This window comes from Phycodurus eques, chromosome 16 (assembly GCF_024500275.1).
Source record: "Phycodurus eques isolate BA_2022a chromosome 16, UOR_Pequ_1.1, whole genome shotgun sequence".
NCBI classification, from domain to species: Eukaryota; Metazoa; Chordata; class Actinopteri; order Syngnathiformes; family Syngnathidae; genus Phycodurus; species Phycodurus eques.
The window spans coordinates 17,077,323-17,095,685 of NC_084540.1; the positions used below are offsets into that span (position 1 = coordinate 17,077,323).

The 18,363-nt window shown below is 41.4% G+C and overlaps 1 protein-coding gene across 4 annotated transcripts in view; it reads left to right on the forward strand.

Moving 5' to 3' along the window:
* The first annotated feature begins 1,228 nt into the window (after positions 1-1,228).
* The window catches only part of srcin1a (SRC kinase signaling inhibitor 1a), a 94,955-nt gene continuing 77,820 nt past the window's right edge, over positions 1,229-18,363 (forward strand). For all 4 annotated transcript variants that reach the window (XM_061701392.1, XM_061701394.1, XM_061701393.1 and 1 more), the window contains exon 1: positions 1,229-1,444. The gene's annotated coding sequence lies outside the window, so the exon portion shown is untranslated. The remainder of the gene's footprint in view (positions 1,445-18,363) is intronic.

The following is an 18,363-nucleotide window of genomic DNA, read 5'->3' on the forward strand; positions in this document are numbered from 1 at the left end:
TTACGTGTTTTTTGAGCCGTCGTTTTGGTCGATTTTTTATTTTTATTTTTCAAATACTGAAGAGTTCTTCAAAAAAGAGGCTTCAAGATGTTTAATGCCACTCCCAGTGGAGGTTTATTGTCAAACTAACTATGAAACAAAGACAATTGCAATTTGTGCATTTAAAACAACCACATAGCTTAGCATATCAGTCCACGAGCGTAATGCTAATGCTAATTAGCACCTATTTTGCGGTCCTATAACCCTCTAAGCAAGGAAATGAACACAAACGGTGCCACAACGCATGTAGAAAGACAATTAACTAATCACAGTCATATACTGTATTCTTTATCCTCTGTGAAAAATGACAATAATTAGTGCCATATGGATGAGCTGAGAGCAGTCGAGATGTCTCGATGAAGAGTAAATCTGTGTGTTTGTGTTATACTGCCGCCGGGTGGCCAAGGTGGGCACACCAGAAGGAGCAGTACAATGGCCAATGGATGCAGTGTGACAAAAACGTCTATTTCATTGTTATTTGTATGTTAGTTATGAAATACAATAATATGGAGTGCTATTTTTCCTCATTCCAATATCGATTGTTTAAAAAACGTTACAATGATTTTTGTTGTTGTTTTGGGAAGGCTGGAATGGATTAATGGCATTTCCATTCATTTAAATGGATAAAGATGATTTTAAACGCGAGGGTTGCGAGTGTGGTTACGGAAAGAATTAAACGTATATCTCAAGGCGCCGACATATGACTTATCGAGGTTACGAACGGCGTGCATTGAATTAGTTTGTGCAGCAAGGAAAGAATATGCCATATTCATATTTAACCGCATTAACGTAGGTTAGTGTTCGACTACAACGTGTTTCCGAAGTCTGTACAAATTCATGTTACGTCGTAGCAACGGAAATCTGGCATAAACTGAGGTTCCCCCTGGACTTGGTTTATTAAAACATAGAGTACATAAGAGAGAAGCATGTTTTTGAGGACAGTTCTGGCAGCCTTGTTTTTATTGGTTGCTCAGCTACACACTTTTGGCATCCCATCACGTTACAGAGTCAAAATGGCCATAAAGTGGACTTACGAGGTTTTCATTGGGCAATATGCTCGAGGTGGGTCGACCGTTTAGCGGTGATCCAAATTAGGATTGCTCGGCCATTCTACTTTCATTGGGGTCCCTTCAAGGACACACAGAGAGAAGGGAAAAGCACAGAGCGTGCGGGGGTGTTAGTGTGAACAACGACTGGCGTGCCTGCGTGAGGATTCAAAGTCTTCATTCTCGGCCGTCATTTAGGCGGACAGTGGAGTGGGCCCAGGGGAGGAGATGCTAGGACTGAAAGGAAGTGTAAAAGAACACAAAAGCAAGAAAGCTCGAGGAAGGGCTGAGCGGCGTGGAGATGGCGAGGGTCTCGTCTGTGGTGGCGTGCTGCAATGAGGTCATCATTTAGGAGGCTCGTAAGTGTTCGACAGCGCCTAAAGTCTTTTATTCCGCCTCAGCGAGGGGACCACACTTTGCTTCGGACTCATTCAGGAGCTTACTCGGGTCACATTCAGGTGACGGCCGACCTAAGCGTATTTAGACCTTTAGCACTCTGCAGTTTATTTGATTTCATGCTTTATTACGCTAAAGCCTTGTGTCTGTCACAAGAGATTTGACTGCGGTTTATTTGGGAATATGAAATATGATGGAATATATAGTTCAAAGTCAAAATATACCAAAATGTGTCATGTGAACACTCCCGTATACTGGGCAAGATTGACCCATTTCGGGGAAACAATCCTACAATATTGATCCGCACTTTCAAGTGCCATCGCCACTGGTGGCAATTAAGCGCAATTAGTTTAACATCGCTAATCTTCTGCAACGCGCCGTCAGAGCAGGCGGGGCTTCTATCCGCCGGCCGCCATGGCGAATGGAAGTAAGCCCATTAGACGTCACACTAGCGGGCTGAAGCGCGGGAATAGCTTAAGCCGAGCGGAGCGTTAAACCCGGCGTCGGCTCACGCCGGCGACGATGATGCCATTGTCCACAGATGACTGATCCCTGCTAACCTTCGTGTTCATCGCCTTTTTAAATCTCTCTATCCGATCCTCGAGTGACACTTTTTGATGCAAGTTACAAAAAAAACCCAAAAAACAACGAAATTCATACTGACGTGTGGAAGAATAGGATTCTCTCGATCACTGGAGTCAAACTGGTGGCCCGGGGTCCAGATCCGGCCCACCACTTAATTTTATGTGGCCCGCGAAAGCAATTCAAAATTGCTTCTTGTGTTCTGGTGTAATAACATTGAGATATTTGCAAGCATTTTTTTTTGTTACCAATCCCCCTTTGAAAAGAAATGTAATAGTTGAAAAACATGTTCTTATAGGCTTCTGATTTCAAAACTGGTTATTCATCAATGTGTTGTGTATACTCTATGTAATTATATGAGGTAATCTTTCATTTATATGGGTTCACAGTCGTAGCGGCCCTCCGGGGGAAGTCATAACTACGATGTGGCCCGTGACAAAGATGCGTTTGACACCCCTGCTCTAGATATTGTTGTAGCGCGAAAAACAAGTCGGCAGCTCACTCGTAATACAAAAGGAATCATTTCCAAAGGTACTGTTCTTAACTCATTCACTGTCAGCAATTTTTAAAGCAATTCCTCATATTGGCAACCGTTTTAGAGCATTTTGGTAAGCAAGTGAGTAATCCGACACTAGCACTTTGCCGCAGCTGCGCCTATAAAGCCGCTGATTGGTGGTTCGGGAAAGGTGCATCAGTGAAGGCACCGCCCACCATTGCGCACTGAAACAAAAAAATCACAACTGCAAATAGATACATGACAGACTTTGACGCTAAAGATTTCTGCTTTGTGACACCCCATAGTGTACAGAACAACAATAACAAGAATGAGAAAGGACTTTTGATGATCGCGACACACACAGTCTACCAACCATACATAGGACTGATACACACATAAAGATAATCGGGCTGTTTTTGTCTCGATTTTGTCCCTTATCAACCAAAGACGACAAACGCCAGACTATTTTATGTTTTATAAGATTATCCCATAAGATTATCCTGTGGTCTGAGGTCTGTTAAGAGTGTATCTGTCCCGATTATACGGTCCGAAACGGGTTGCGGCCATCAATCTTAAATATTAAACATGTTCAATATTTACGATCAAAAATCTTCGTGTGTGGGTAAAGACGACTACTCCTGAATCACGCCTTCGTGAATTGTGAGGTGGAACGGAATGTCGCCAATCGAAGAAGCGACCTGATTGAGTAAGTGGGTGTAAAGAAAAACAAGCATGTCCTACCTGGTGTTTTTTTTTTTTTTGTTTTTTTTGTATTAAAGTGGGTTCCCTAGACGGCAAGAAGTATTTTCCAAAGCAAGTCTTTTTTGGAATACATCACCATTCTACAGCAGTGCCGCTTCCCGTCCCTTCGGGAACACTTGGGAAACATCGGCGCAACATACACAGTAGTGTTTGTTGTTCTTTGTTTGATGTAGATCACGTGTGATCAGGTGAGATTCCTGCCTTGAAAGACTTATTCCTAGATTGGCAGTGGAATATAATCACCACTCACATTATGACCAAATCTGTTAAATGCCAGATTTTTTTTTATCTTCATGTGAGGGGTCTGTAACAGATAAAGAATCTTCAACGATTTGAAAAATCCTTGTGTGTACCAGGCCATATAGATAGTATATAGATAAAAACTACCTTTACTATACTTTCTGCAGTTGAGTAAATAAACAACCCTACCCACTCATTGACATAAGTAAAAAATACCTCCCAGCATGATGAAATGTGCTTCAACACTACCACATTAATAAACATGTAGTTAAATTAATACTGCCCTGAAAGTGTCACATAAATCTGAGAATGACTCTTTTGCAATGGCAGTATTTTTATTTATTTTTTCACGGGATCTTATTAGATTGTGCGAGCAATGCGTACCTAACGTCGTAATCAATCCTGCCAAATCCACTGAAAATGGGATTTACTGCTGATTCTCCCATTTATTGCACTCTTAATTACAAATACTGTCTCGCAAACCTCGCGCGTTTGCGTCTTCAGCAGTTCTCCTTCACTTCCCTGGTGACAACACAGTCTTATATCCTTGTTGTTATCTTCTGGTTTTCTTCTTTTTCCTCAGGTGGCTGAACAGTTCGGGCTCAGATGTTTATCTAGCCTCAGCATGCGTAAGCAGCTGAACTCACATGAACTGCATTTATCGCCTCACCTTTTTATTGAGCTCTGTTTTCAAGACACAAGGAGACTGACACCAGCGTGTTTGTGAAGTCACTTATTGGCCGTCGCGCACCTGCTCGTTCTTGGTGCACAAAAGACCCGCCAGCTCTGCCTTGTGATTGGCTGACGATGATGCAATGTTTCACGGCGGGCGTCGAAAAAGCGCCGCTCTCTCTGTTTTCAGGGCATGCCAGATAGCGATTGACCCTTGCGGGAGCCACGTTGCCAGGTGAAATCCGATAATTATTCACACATTAATAGGACTGCGTGAGTAGTAACATCTGCTTTTGTGCTTCATGTGGCATCCTTGGCCTGACAGGTTATCACCGCACCACAGCCTGCAGAAGCTTTTTGACACCCCTCCAAGATGGTTATTTAACACACAGCGCCACGGACTGTGTATGTGCTGTGATGCCTTATCTTATCACACTCTCTAAAATCAAAAGTTCAGCTTTCTGCTCCAGAGATTTGTCCCCCTCTGTCTCTGTAGCCTCAAGGTCGTTTAGTGATTAAATCATTTAAATATTACGTTTATCAAACATCTTTTTCTTTACCGCTCACGCTGCACCTGTGACACAACTAGACAAATAATGCAGGAATTAGAGGACTTGTCATCACTACTGTATCATCACTGTGGCCATTTATCAGCAGGTTTAGTCTTCTTGTTGTGACGCCTGAACGTATCATTAAGATCGAGCGTCTAGTCAAAGCAATCTGTTCTCATTTATTACACTCATTGTATAGTATAGTTGGATTTGAAATTCAAACTTATTTATTTATTTATTTTAATGGACTTAGAAAATTTGGTCTCCGCCATATGTCAACCGAATTTGTAGCTCTAGATTGCCGTAGTAAAGTGGAGTCAAGTTTGGAAGTGTCACAATAACACGAAGTATTGTTTTGAAATGTAAGTTTTTGGAAACCTCGGGGGTGTGCCCATAGTGAGTGTGGCGACCAGTGCTCAACAAATGATTGACACCTTGTGAGTCCCGCTTTCTGTCTCTGATTGGTTGTTTTCCCTTGGTTGCGGTGGTTTCTTGTATATCAAATTAGAGGCCAGATATGACTAATTATATTTTTTTTTTTCCCCTCCCAGTGATCATATTTATCATGGAGCACTGTCAAGTCATAATGACAGTTTTAACAAATATGACAGGAAGTGATTTCTAAAAATTGCGAACTTGCCTTTAACAGCTGCATGAAGTGAAAAAGGACAAAAACCGGAATTGGTCCATACTCTGGAGCTTCTGGGAAGCTTTTAGTATATATCTTTAGGGATTTTTCGTACCAACCTGCTAATGGTTACCAGGGGCCTCATGTACAAAGACTTGGATTTCTGTGGATTTCCTACTAAAACATGGCGTACGCTCAAATCCAGTAAACGTCGTACGCACAAAAATATCCAGATGTATGAAACTCTGCGCACTCATGAATCCAAGCACATTTCCTTCGTACGTTCCAATCAACGTGGAAATGAGCGCACATGTTGGAGTAGCCGACTCCTTCCGGTCCACGCCCACATTTGAATATGCAAATCACATTACAATTAACCCTGCACCTGAGATACCGGTCTCTGCATGATCCGAAAAAAAGGAAAATGAGCAAGGGAATGAAGCTGCCCACCGACAAAGTGTGGCCAAAAAATGGCGTAAGAACCGGCGCAGAGGAGTGAATCGTTCGAGGAGAGAATCGCTGCGATCATGGGTGACGCTGCTCTCTCAGGGGTGATGGGAGGACACATGGCTGATTATGATCACCCCACAAGGTTAATACCATGTATTTTTATTACTCATAACAAATGTGTTCATACCGTAACCTACACTCAGTCCTGTGAGATAAAGGTTCATGCGTAGATGTTCTATGTGTGGTATTTGTAATAAATCTTTAGAATTCAAATAGAAGCACATCAGCATATCAAAGAGGATATCAAGAAGTTTGACACCTTTTTGATGACTAAATCTATCATTTTAATACACTTGTGGACACGCACGCTGAAAAAAAAAAGCATGTTTTCTTTTTAGGAGAAGAGGGGTAAATTATGTCAATTTAAACATGTTTTAATCATGTGGAACTGATGTACATGTTCAAATGAAGTAAATTCAAAGGACTCTTTTTTCAGTGCATGTGCTGGAGTCACGAAGCGATTGAGAGGGCAATAGACGGCATAAATGATCGCCTTGATCAATTAATAGGTGTCCTCACAAATATCAGTGGTTCATTAAATACACTGGTTAACAAATGAATTCCCAGTCCTTGCATCAATTGCATTGTTGAAATCAAATGTTGTCGGGAATGAATTGTTCATCAGTGCTAATTGTTCATGTGTGTCTGGTGTGCAGATTTATGAGAACAGTTTCCCAGCATCACCTCTAAGTGTCGCCAAAGCACCAAAAGCTGCAGAAACGTGCGTACGCCAGCCATGCAGTTGGCGTGAGGCACCGCACATTTCCACGGTCACGTCACTCTTGATACATTTGAACTTTGCCGTGAAAAAGAACGGACGCCATGTTTTTGTGCATACGCACCGTTCGTACATGAGGCCCCAGGTCTTCCTCCTAGTTCTAAGGTTTAGGGTTCGTGTAGGTTTTTTTGCGAGTTCCTTCCACCTTCCAAAAACATGCCTGTTGAGGTTCATTGAAGACTCTAAATTGTCAGTAGGTGTGACTGTGGGTGTGAATATTGTTGATCTGTTTGTGCACTACAATTGGCTGCTGCTTACTGGTGAGCCTAATGAAGACAAATGCTATAGAAAAATGGATGGGACCAACCTTATGCTCGGGTACCGAAACGGCTGAGCCGGACACGTTATTACGTCTGTTGATTGGCAAACAGAGAATGTTCACTGACAGAATGTGGTCTAACAACAAAGCTTGTCATTTTCTTGTATTATTGGCCTCCATACTGTGTAGCCTTCCTCTTCTTTGTTGAATTCATTCCTTCTGACACGCTGGTTTTCCTCACCTGGTCGAGGACTACTTCCTGGCTTCTGCGCTGCCTCGCAAAATCGCACCGAGCAAGGCAATCGGGAGTGCTCCCTAAGAGAACAAAGAGCGATGAGGCAAACGGCGCATTTGAAGGAAATGAGCTTGGCGATGCTAGCGAGGCGCTGGCAGAAGCAGTAATAGTTTTCCTTTTCTCCCCTCCCGATGGTTCCCTCCTACGTTCTACCCCTTATCAACTCTGATTTTCATTCCCCAGATGCTCTGGCAGGAATACAAAGCAGGCAGCACCGGCGCTGATCATTCCGGGCCCAGATTAGCCTCCTTCTGTTCCCGACTGGATCCAACTTATCACTCATCGCGTTCTGGTTGTACTGCATACCCATCCACCATCATTTCGTTGCCTCTTGACTCGCCATTCTCTCAGTTGTCTCGTTCAATTCATCAGACCCCGTAACCTGAAATCCCCAAAGTGACGCTGATGAAGTATCACTTTACAAATTTTTCTTCCCCATGTTTCAACTGCCTCTGGGTTTTGACAGATAATTTAGATATTCCTTCTGTGTCCCTGCCAGCTTTTAAAGCAGCTCCATGTTTCTTTTTTGATGGCGTCTCCATTCTCCAGATCAATGCTTGAATGTGTACACGCTAAGTCTCTGCAGCAAAACTTTGCAAGAACCCTACTACATTAAACCAACACCAGCACATTCAGCATAACGATGAGCAGGGAATTTATTGGTCCTTGTTGCATTTCGAATTGGCACATCTGTCATGGTATAATATATATAAAACACTTTGGATTCTGACATCTTTAGATCAGAATCGGGCCTCTTCCAAATGTCTCTGCCTACATTAAATATGCTACATTATTTGCAGACGCCCCCCCCCCAAAAAAACAAATACAAGAATGTCCACGTAATGCTTGTGAACGAGTGGAGAAGCAGTACAGGACTTTCGACACCGACTCTTCCAGTTGATCAGGCGCAACATTGCATGCGAAGTCCACGGCCGCGCCCCGACCCAACTGCCAGAAACTATCAGGGCAGCGACTATGAAAAGGTCACATCCTACTTCTTTGCCCCCCTTGAGACAGACCTGCTCCCTTTTTAGTTCATCCGGCACTCGATGCGTTCCTCGCGTCCCCATTGATCAGTCGAGCCGCATCCATCTCCTCAGTCCGACGTGTTAATGGCAAACCCATGGCCGTAACGCCCGTGCGTGGCATTGACATTTTTTGAAACACTGCCAGGGAGCATGAGCAAAAGAAAACGAGCAGAAGAAACATACTCTACCGTTGAGATTTTCTTGAGGAGAGGAGGGCTGGAAAATGATTAGTGTTTTCTGCAATCACGAGTGGTTTGTTCGATCACATGTTTTCTTTATTTGTTTGTGTATGTACAGAACAATTTCCTCTCGAGAGGAGGTCTGATTTTGGGAGAGAGGTAGTGTACACCGTCGACTGATCGCCAGCCAATCGTAGAGCACATACTGTACATTGACAAACAGCTATTTACACCTAACACAATTTACAATTTAATCTTTAATGAACCCAATATCAGAGGAGGGTAGAGTAGCCAGAAATTGTACTTGAGTACAGTTACTTTAGAATAGTATGACTCGGTTAAAAGTAGAAAGTAGTCCTCCAAATAATTACTTGTGTAAGCATTCAGTGAAAAAAACTACTTAAGTACTGAGTAACTGGTGAGTCACATCTGATTGATTTATTTTCTAAATAGCGGATGAATGTCAAATAGACAAAAATATGAAATAGGAATATGCTACTTTAAATATTTCCCAACAATATCACCTTAAAACATAAAAAAAAAAAAAAAAAAAAAAAAAGCATAAATGAAGGCTAATTCAGCCACAATAAATGGATATTTATTCTATTCGATTCTCTGTTCTATATTATCTATTTTTATTTCTATTGTGACAGTCATGGATAGTTTAACCGGAATTATTTGCTCACGACACCAAATATATCCAAAGTAAATGCGATCGCCAGCACTTGCTGAAATTGCGATCATCCAGCGTCTTTGCGTTCGTAACGACGACACTCGCGGGCGTTGAGTACCCTGGGGGCGCGAGACCCAGCAGCTTACGAAGCAGCGGCCTCGCGTGGCAGCGTGTCTTTAAATACAGGCTAACGTGAACGATCAGCCCTTCTTGTGTTGTTTAAAATAAAAAATAAAAAACATGAATATTTGAACCTGTGTATTATTTGAATATCCTAGTCTTGATTTCCACAATAACAAGGTACATTTATGCATGAAAAGTATAGTTTAAAGATGTCAATGCTGGCAAGCTTGGTGCTTTTCAAGATGGAATGTGTTGTTTCTGTGGAGAAGGTTCTATAATTTGTGATGATGTTAGGAATTAACTAGTCGTTCGCCTGTCGTCTTTTCGTCAGCCTCGATTGCTTGACCTCTTTCATTCAATCGCAGGAGGTAATCACCGCCGAGCTGCAAGGATCTCTGAAGGTTGATATTCCGTCAGCCGGTGGTTGTTTCTTCCCTTTTGTTTCAAAGTCCCGGCAAAGACATCCACAGATGACCAATCATGAACACATTTCATTGTCACACGTTCAATGTTCCTCTGAGCAGAAAGGGAGGCGGCCGCTATGATCCCGCAGACAAACCAGCGGGTGTCTACTACAATAGCGGAACATCGTGTTTGTTATTCTGTCCATTGTTGCAGCGTCTGTATTTGCCATCTGCCTTCTCCTCCAATATCTGAAGTGTTCATTTGGAGGGAACATAATGGTCCAAATCTTGGCTATACCGAGGTCATTGTGTATGTCTAGGAGATATAGATTGATAAGCTTCCAGATGATTTTATATTCTTGCGAGAAGGAAGAACAGCTATGCAGCAAAAGCAGCAGACACAGTGGTTGTTCAAAGAATACTTTTCTGAGCTTCTCTTTTGTACATTTGTAAGTCACACCCTATTATCTGTACGAAACATGCTCTATGCTCTATTTTTCAACCCCCATTGTCTTCTCACGTCCCACCACGGTCCTGTCTGACGTTATTATCCTCTGATCCTCTGAACCTATGTCCCAATCACAAACATACTTAGTCAGTTTTGAGCAAGTCAGTAAGTGTGAGACACACAGTTATGTAAGAATGTACAGAAATTAATCTGGGATTGTATGCGTTTTCCATCACATGGTTCCCAATTTGTGACATGTCATTTTAAGAACCGGAATCGTAGCTGAAGTATAGCATCCAGTGTCTCTAATGCCGCCTGACAAGTGGATCTCTGTATTAGCGGCAGCGCCTGTTTATGGAATTGCCTCACGGCTCTGCAAACACTCATTGCATGTAGCCCGCATTAGATAAACGGTCGCGATGGGCCTGACGTGCTTCCGGGGGCGGGGAGGGGCCGCAAGTCTGTTGGGAACGGGAGTGAGCCCTGACACATCTGGGAGAAAAATAATCTGGCGCTCGCAGACCAGGTTCTGGTCTTCAGGCTACAATCAGTGGATGTTTGGATGTTTTCCCGTCATTAACCCCCTTGACGCTTGATGTGATCTCAGAGTGGAGGATATGCTTCTTGATTGACTAACATTGTCACACACGAGTCAGACGCTAAGGCGCTACATCCCTCCCGCCGTTACTAGGAAACAGGAGCCTCGTGGAAATGTGGCAAGCGAGCCGACCAGTGGAGAGGTGTAACGTGATTTTTGCCGAGCCTGCCTCTGGGGGTTAAAAGTCCAAATAAACGCTTGATGCCTAATACATTACACCCGTGTTTTGTTTTGCACCTGCGCAAGGATAATGGTGAACACGCCGTGCTCCATGTTTGGGTAAAATTGCCTTCCAGCCCCTGAGAGCCAACTCTTGGGCCCTAAAATAACACACCAATGGAGTTTCACTTATTATAATCAATGGTGCCATAAAGGTCCAGAATAACCTTGTTATGTTACACTGAAGGACAGTGCACTGAGGCCAATGGAGTACGAGTAGTTTCAAACAAAATGAAAGCTGCAAGCAGTGATGATTGGGCCCTCGTGCCCCCTTTTCATGGCGAATCCTCGACATGATTAAACTTTGACGCCATGCTCCGCCCACATTAGATGCTGCTGGAAAAAAAACAATCGGAGCAATTTAGCATCATCCATCTGTCGAGGATACCTGCTTCCCGTCGGGGTTCTATTTGGGCCAATTGCCTCGTTGGGTTTTGTTGCAGTACCAGACCAAAAATTCACCCAAAATGGCCGACTTCCTGTACAGTTTTGAGCATGGGTCCTTGAGACCTTGTGTTTCTTCTGATAAAAATTCTCATCAAAATTCATGTCAATTGATGAAACGTTTTTTTCCTAACTGTTCATAATTAGAATGTGTATTTTAATGAGGAAAATAATATTGTACTTTATAATAACATGACATAATTACGTAGAAATAAAGAGAATTGAAAACAAAGCTAGTCCTTCGATTTGTGTGCTGTGAATTACACCACACTTGATCATAGTCGTATCTGGACACTGGACTTTGTTGTCCAGGACCCTGCTTTTCCATCTGCTCTCATCGACCAACCTTTAGTTGGCGTGTGGAAAACCATGGCAGTTCCTCCTCTGGCACGAGCTCTCCCGCTTGGCCAGGAAGCGGGCTTGCTTGCTCGGGTTGCAGCCACCGTTCTCTCTCACGACATCGTGCCAAAAGCCTTGATGGTGAAATATCCGCGCTGACTTCTGGATGGCAGAAAGGCAGCATCGCTGTGGCGTGAAGGCTTCCAGGGGGTCTGGCAGGAGGTCTTCCTCTTCTGCGCCTCCACGTGGAGCAGAGCCAGGGCTGGGATGTTGTTTCCAGCTGCTACTGGTTGTGGTTGCGTCAATTACAAGCCGTAAGCTCGGTCAAGATGTCATGTGAGGCCTTGTATTATACATGTGAGGCGGCTTTTTGACTCCCGTCGCTTCTCGTTCCATCGATCTTTCTTTTTTTTTTTTTTTCATTTTCGTCATGCTGAAGCCCTGTCACTCCGGATCGCAACCTACAAAATATTCATGGTGTTGCGCACACGCTTCAGCCCATTGTGCATTCAACTTTGTTTTAGTGGCTTTGTTAAAACAAAGTCTGTGCTGCTCTCCAGTGCATAACGACTCATTTAGTTCCTTTGTAAACATAGACAGCGTTTGAGAGGCTTGATAAATGCGATGGCTTAAAACGTCCCCTAATGACAAGTGGCAGTCGGGGAGGCGGACGGCATGAATCATTCCCTTCGATTAAAGCGGGAGATAAAAGAGGACGACTGGCGTTTGCTTCCTCGTGTTTGGCATTTAGAGTTATGTGCGGTGATTACTCCTGCATCTAACTCAGAGACACTTTCCCATACCTATAGTTGCTTTCTCAGGTGCAACTTAGTTGATGGCTTTGTCTATCAACCCCCCACTCCCCCCCACCCCGGTTTGGTTCCTTTTCACATGCAAGAACGTGCCACAACTAGAGATGAAAATATAAATTTCATATCAATATCATAGTGCGCAAAAATATCACAGTTGTCATGATGTTGCGGATACATCATGGGCGGCACATTGGACAACTGGTTTGCACTGCGTCACAGTTCAGAAGTCGTTGGTTTGAAACCGGGCTCCGGCCTCCCCGTGCTTGTGTAGGTTTTGCCCGGGTTTTCTCCAGGTACTCCGGTTTCTTCCCACATTCCAAAAACATGCATGCTCAGTTACTCGAAGACTCTAAATTGTCCTTATGTGTGACTGTTAGTTTGAATATTTGTTTGTCTATATGGTTTTCTATAAGTACCTGTGATTGACTGGTGCCCAGTCCAGGGTATACCCCACCTCTCGCCTGAAATCACCTGGGATAGGTTCCTAATGAGGACAAGTGCTATAGTAAATGGATGGATGGAACGATATCAGGATTTTGTGACTTGGTGGACAGTCCAATAAGAGCAAAAGGAATTATGCTAAAAATATTACATAACAATATTTAAACATGCAAAATTATTAAACAAAAAAAAAATCATCAGAACATTCCAAAATATTATTATTATTATTATTATTATTATTAAATAACCCATCAATGTTGGAAAATAATTAAAAATAGACCAAATAAAATGAAAAACACAATATACTCATGATAGAAACAAATATTAGTCCAAAATGAAATTATTTCAGACAAAAAGACAAAAATATTAGATTTAAAAAAAACAAATATTATTTAAAAAAAAAATCAAAAATATTTGAATACAAATAAATCAACAGTAGACAATATTGGGAACATTTTGTATTGGGCTAAAGTTATTAGAAAAAATATGATGTTTGAAAAATTCCCAAATATAAAAAAAAAAGCTGAAATGTTTCAATTAAAAATACTAAATATACAGTATACAAACAAATACATGTAAAAAGAAATACACAACAAAGAGGAAAAAAAAATCTATGAAAATATAATGGAAAAAAATATTGCTGTCACCTGTGCTGCCTTCCGCCATGTTTCATAGCACGTTTGTCTGATTTGTCTCTTCTTTACGTCTTCTTCTTTCTCTCCTCTTTGCTGCGCCGACATCAGAATTTTTCACAGAGCATTTGGTATTTGATCTGTTTTTTCTAATGAAGTGCATGTCCTTTAGGTAGGAGACTCACGCTGGCATACCCCATACTCAATGAATCGTTACGCTTTATCATCATCGCATAATCACTGTTTAGCGTCTAATAAATGTAAGTGGCTACCGGCCGGGCAAGCCTAACACAAATTGACACGAGCGTCGGAGTTCGCAGAGTCGCCATCGACTGTCCTGTTCTGTGTCACAGCTCGCCACTTCTTATGATGTTGCAAAAATCAATGGTGGCGCAAAATTGCCACGCCCTTGTTACTCTAGTGCAGGGGTGTCAAACTCATTTTTGTCACGGGTCACATCGCAGTTATGGTTCCACTCGGCGGGCCGTTATGGTTGCAAACCCATATGAATGTATGATTGCCTCATATTATTACATATACACAAATTAATGGATAATTACTTTTGAAATCCTGAAAAGTAAAAACTGTTTGTTCAACTACAGGATGAATAAATTTTATTTTAAAAGTGGGGTTGGTCACAAAAACAAATGCTTGCAATAGCTCAATGTTTTTAAAAGTGAAGCCAATTTGGAATTTTAGTATTTTAGCAAGAAACACAAAGTTCGATGCACACTCTCGCGGGCCACATAAAATGATGTGGCGGGCCGGAGCTGGCCCCCGGGCCACCAGTTTGACACCCGTGCTCGAGTGCAATGTTTTTTTTTTTTTTTTTTTTTACACCAAGTTCCACCTTCAAAAATGATTGCAGTATATTTAACATCGCAACATTAAAATACTATTATGTATTTTATTAAGTGGTCATCAAAAACAAGATTTGATTAAAATGTATTACACATCAAAGTTCAATAATTGTATCGAGGTAAATTTTTGAAAACAAACATTCCTAAAGATTAAATGCGACTGTATTTTGCTTCAATGTTAAATACAACAGAACTGTACTTAAAGGTCCTGTAAAGTGACGTCGCAGCCTGGAAAGCCCAGCGACGACTCACTGGGATATCGTGTACTGTATGTACTGTATGTAGGTACAGTATGTATGTATGTAAATGTACTGTACTGGATTAAAAAAAAGCTTAAGCAGAAGCGCCCACTCCCCCCCCCAAAAAAAAGAAAAAAATATATATTTTTTTCTTTTTTTTTAACTACGAGCATATATTTTATTCTCATTTCTGAGGGCAGGACTTCTATCCTTAAAATTCATAATTTAGTATTGAGTGTATGGTACAAACTGTACAGAATTTTAGACAAAATGGTTGCTAAATGGTTAGCATTCGCGATAAGCATTAGCGGGATACCGATGACCATTTTAGGTAAAGAAAACCACTAACTACCATTCAACTCCCTCATACATCACATTATATGTACATTACACATCTGTTAGTGTCTTCAAAATCACTTACAGACGCTCCTCTGTCATTTTTGGCAATGTTTTTCATCGGCCCAAAACTGCGTCCGTCTTCAATAAATGGACAGTGGCCCAATAGTTCTGGGCGTTGCAAAATCGGTTCTGAACGAATGGGCTACGGGAAGCAAATAAGCTTTTATTAGTAGTTTTTATTGTCTCGAGGCAGAACGTTTTGCGTCAACCAACTTTTGTGGTCCACTTAGCCAAGTTAGCCGACTTTTTTTTTTTTCACAGCCCTAGTTTGAACATTTCATTCAGGGATTCTTCGTGTACCACAACGAGCAGCCCATATACCACTAATGGTATATGTAGCACACTTTGAGCATCCCTTCTCTCTCTTGCTCCACAGGCACAAGCCGAGTTTTAAAAAAGTTGTTTCAGTAAGAGAGAACTAAAGATTCGTAGCTTCATTCGTAGTTGCTTCTTTACACCCAGAGCACTTACTTGCACAGCATACAAATGTGGGGGAAACAAGTCTTCTTCTAAACTGAATTGTCTTCCTCTGTGGCTCCCGTGTAGTTACGTTTGCTCAGTGTCGTGTGTGGCAACGACAGCAGGCTGCTTTTTTTTTTTTTGGAAAACAAAGATTCGTCGCTGCAAGTAAATGAGACGTGCGGCAGATTAAGTGTCTGGAGAATTGATGGGGCGACATCTTGGCTTTCCGATTCCTCGCACCTCTCCCGCATTGATCCATGTCGTTCAGTGACATTTGCACCACTGAAGGCGATCGGAGGAGCAGATCCATTACACGTAATTGTTTGGCATGGAGTTAAAAGTAGAAATACGGATTCAATTCCTTTACTGAAGTAAACGTAAAAATTACAGATTCAAATTTATAAAGTAAAAGTAGAAATTACGGACTGAACTTTACAAAGTACAAAAGTAACAACAACAACATTTAGACTGTCAATTATATAAAATGCAATATGAAATAATGAAAATATTTCCAGCCTCAAACCTCCTACTGTAAAGCCAACGTTTTCTTAAAAAAAACAAAAAAACGTTGGTTTTTGTCAGTTTGTTCATTTATTTGTCAGGGTTGGTGTACAGCCACGATAACAAGTTGTGTCCCAAATGTTAGCTTTTTAGCTAATTTCCATCTGCAGTTCCTGTGGCAGGCAAAAAAGAGAAATTTGAAAAGTCAGTATACGTATACGTGTAAAAACACACACAACTTACATTATTCATGCCTATACAGTAATAAAATGCATTACTCAAATATTATGTGTCAAACTGGTGGCCAGGGGGCCAAATCCGGCCCGCCACATCATTTTATATTGCCCACGAAAGAAAATCAAAATTGCTAATTGTGTTCTGGTGCAATAACATTGAGATATTGCAAGCATTTTTTTTTGTGTTACCAATCCCCCTTTAATAGTTGAGAAATGTGTTTTTATAGGTTTCTGATTCCAAAACTGGTTATTTACTTAGTGTACATAAAGTGCATTAGTCTTACTCTGTATACTCACATAGATTACATTTCAAATTTTCAAGCATTCTGTAAAAATGTTTCAAAATAAGTTCACCACTGTTCATAGTAACATTCTTTGTCAACTCCAAAGAAGTTAACCTCGGTAAATAATAAACAAATAGCAAAACACCAGGTACCTAAAACAAGTGATGCTGGAGTATATTCTTCTCTTACCACTGCTTGCACAGGCAGTGTAGCCAAAAAGCTAAAGAAAAAAACAAAACTCATGCGCAAGTCAACGTTACTGACTGGAATTCATGCAGGCCAGTTTTTGATAAATGTGACCGACTGGAGTACGTATAGTCCGGTGTTTAATGAATATGAATGACAACACATGTTTTGAAATAAGAAAAATAGCACTGTACAGTGTTGTACTGTATGACAACATACATGAATAACATACTGTAATTAAATGCAATGTGAAGAATTAAACAGTTTGTGCATCATGATTTCATGCTTCAATGCTGATTGACATTGTGCTCCTTCTGGCGTGTGCACCTTGGCCACCAGGGGGCACTATGATATAGACATACGCAAAAAATTCACAACTGACCCAGTAAGCTGTCGTAGTATTAGTCATTTATTGCAGAGGATAAAGAATACATGCCTATGAGTATTGTTATATTATCTGTCTACACGTGTCACTGCACCATTTGTGTTCAAATAGCCGTCGCTTTAAAGGGTTATAACACCGGAACACCGTTGCAATTCTATTTACAGTTCGATACAACGGCGTGGGCCACCGCAAAAATCCAGAAAAATCCTAAACCGTTTGCCTTATTACCTCTAAAATAAAACTGTGACCAAGCAGTTTTTTTTTAAGTAGCTACAATCTGGATCAAAACAACAAAGAATTGCTTGATGGATTGATTTTAGCTTGTTGAATACATAAAGTTGAAGAATTTTATCGTGGCCCTTGCATCGTTCGATCTTTCTGAATGCGGCGCTCGGAGGTAAAGATTTGGACACCCCTGGTTTAAAATATCTGACTGGAATGCATACAGGCCTATCGTGTAGACGTGTTCCCACTTCTTTGTGACTTTGCACCTGCATCATTCAGCCACCACCTTCAAATGATGCCTCCCTCTTCCGTCAAGTTAATTGGAGTAAAAACTCCTCCATATTCTCGCCACGTGAAGAGCTTCGGAAGCGCACGCTCCCACGTTATCTTTGGGATGCAGAGGCGTAATCTCGCTCTAGATTTTGACAGCCGCCGCCTCGTACTGTAACCGTCTTGTGCCCGAGCGCGGGATGTTTATCGTCATCATCGTCAGCGGCTATCGGCAATCAAATGTTTTATGTCTTGTGGCAGCGAGGTGGCGAAGCACCATCACGACGCTGGCATTTTCTGTCATGTTTGATGTTTTTCCACTTGCCGGCACTGTAACATATTTTTGGGGTGTGGAAGAAATGTAAGTTCGGCCCAAGTTCACTCTGCATTATCCATCAACGACCATTGTGTCAGTAGCCACAGTTTTAAGTTGGTTCATTTGATGAATACGTTTATTATCGTGTTATTGTTTGCAGTGGCATAAAATTGTACTGAATAAGAGATGTATCAATGAATTGGAATACCTCACTCAGCCAAAGGAGGGAAACACTATTAAAAATAACTCCACTTTAAAAACTAGGTACATACAGTAAATAATGAATGTATTATTGTTGAATTAATGTTTTTTAAAATTGTTATTCATAAAGTAGTAATTTTCTATGTTTTATTTCTATTATAAATATTTAATAATACAGCCAAGTTTACCATGTGAAATACATTTG